The sequence below is a fragment of the Raphanus sativus genome, unplaced genomic scaffold (assembly GCF_000801105.2).
Source record: "Raphanus sativus cultivar WK10039 unplaced genomic scaffold, ASM80110v3 Scaffold0045, whole genome shotgun sequence".
In the NCBI taxonomy this organism is placed as follows: Eukaryota; Viridiplantae; Streptophyta; class Magnoliopsida; order Brassicales; family Brassicaceae; genus Raphanus; species Raphanus sativus.
Genome location: NW_026615368.1, coordinates 62,501 through 65,000, shown reverse-complemented (window position 1 = coordinate 65,000; position 2,500 = coordinate 62,501).

Sequence of the window (2,500 nt, the reverse complement as noted above, 5' to 3'; positions counted from 1 at the left end):
TTTTCTATCTTGGGCAAGCCCAGAACAAAGTCCATAGAGATGTCCACCCAAGGGGCGTTAGGAATAGGTAAAGGCATATGTAAACCATAGGGATGAGATCGAGACTTAGTCTTTATGCAGACAGTGCATTTGGCGCAAAGGTTCTCGACATAGCGTCTCATTCTCGGCCAGTAGAAGTGTTCAGTGAGAACATCTAAGGTCTTGGTCCGGCCAAAGTGTCCCATCATGCCGCCACTATGTGCTTCCCGGGTTAGTAGATCTCGCATGGTCCCTTGAGGAATGCAAAGCCTCTTTTCCTTGAATAGGAACCCATCATGCTGGTAGAATGGACCTACAACACCTCTGGTGGTACTAGCATAAAGTTCTGAAAAATCAGGGTCAGTAGCATAAGCAAGTTTAATATGTTCAAAACCCAAAATCTTAGCCTCCATGGTAGTGATGAGAGTGTGGCGTCTAGAGAGGGCGTCGGCCACTACGTTGTCCTTTCCCTTCTTGTACTTAATGACATAGGGAAATGTCTCCACGAATTCTAACCACCTAGCATGCCTCTTCTTGAGTGTGGTTTGGCCTCTCAAGTGTTTAAGGGTCTCATGATCTGTATGAATAACAAACTCCTTAGACAAAAGATAATGTTGCCAAGTTTCGAGGGACCTCACGAGAGCATAGAGCTCTTTGTCATAGGTAGGATAGTTGAGGGCAGCTCCACTCAATTTCTCACTGAAGAAAGCCACAGGTCGGCCACCTTGAGTAAGCACAGCTCCTATGCCCGTACCTGATGCATCACACTCAATCTCAAAAGTTTTATCGAAGTTAGGCAGAGTAAGGACTGGTGCATGAGTTAAACTATATTTGAGTTGATTAAAAGACTCTTCTTGGGCAGGTCCCCAAGTAAAGGATACATTCTTCTTGATCACAGATGTCATGGGAGCAGCAATGGTACTGAAATCCCTGACAAACCGCCGATAAAAACTGGCCAGACCATGGAAACTGCGGACATGTCCAATCGTGGTCGGGGTGGGCCAATCTTGTATCGCCTTGATCTTCTCCTCATCGACCTTCAGTCCCTGTGAACTCACAACAAAGCCTAAGAACACTAACTGGTCAGTACAAAATACACACTTCTTGAGATTGGCATAAAGCCCTTCTTGCCGCAAAGCCTTTAGCACCTGTTCTAAATGGTCAAGGTGGTCCGATAAGCACTGACTGTAAATCAAGATATCATCAAAGTAAACAACCACAAACTTACTGATGAAAGGCCTTAGAACCTCGTTCATAAGCCTCATGAAAGTGCTAGGGGCGTTGGTAAGGCCAAATGGCATCACAAGCCACTCATACAAACCTTGTTTCGTTTTGAAGGCTGTTTTCCACTCATCACCTTCCTTCATTCGAACTTGGTGGTATCCGCTCCTAAGATCAATCTTAGAAAACACAGTAGAACCACTTAGTTCATCCAACATATCATCAAGTCTAGGAATAGGGTACCGATATTTGATGGTTATGTTGTTGATGGCTCGGCAGTCCACACACATGCGCCATGTGCCATCTTTCTTAGGCACTAGCAGGACCGGAACCGCGCATGGGCTGAGGCTCTCACGAATGTAGCCCTTGTCCATAAGGTCTTGGACCTGCCTCTCCAACTCCTTGGCCTCCTCGGGATTAACTCGGTACGCAGCTCGGTTTGGTAAGGGCGCGCCTGGTACAAAGTCAATCTGATGTTCTATTCCGCGGATGGGGGGTAGTCCGGCGGGTATATCCTCAGGGAAGACGTCCTTGTACTGGTCCATAAGGACTTGCACCTCAGCTGGTACGTCTTGGACCTCAAAACCTGCAAAACAACCTTCCTTAAAGATCATTAGTAGCACCTGCGTCTCTTGATGTAAAGATTTAAGCACTTGACCAGAAGTAATATAAAGGTTAGTCTTACTTACCTTGCTGGATTGGTCCATTGCCTTTTGCATAACATGAACATCTTGTGGACTAAGTGGTGCTAGGCTATGCTTCTTGTTGTTGTGGTTGAAGCTGTAGATGTTGGTCCGGCCATGATGGATGGTCTCTTTGTCAAACTGCCACGGCCTCCCTAAGAGAATATGTCCGGCTTGCATGGGGACTACATCACACTTCACCTGGTCGTGGTACTTACCAATACTAAAAGGCACAACAACTTGTTCGGCTATTTTAAGCTCGGTCTCATCATTAAGCCACTTGAGCCTATATGGTCTAGGATGGGGCGTCTTGGACAAACCTAGCTTGTCAACAAGATACTTGCTAGCCACATTAGTACAAGAACCACCATCAATGATTAGGCTACATACCTTTTGTTCCACGGTACATCTTGTGTGAAAGATGTTTTCTCTTTGTACGGTTTCAGGATCAAAGAGGGCACTGAGGGATCGTCTGGTCACAAGTAACTCTCCAGTGTCAGCATAGTCTACAATCTCGTCACCAGATTCAACCATGTCCAACTCGGCCTCGTCCTGCGACTCGTACTCACCATCGGCCT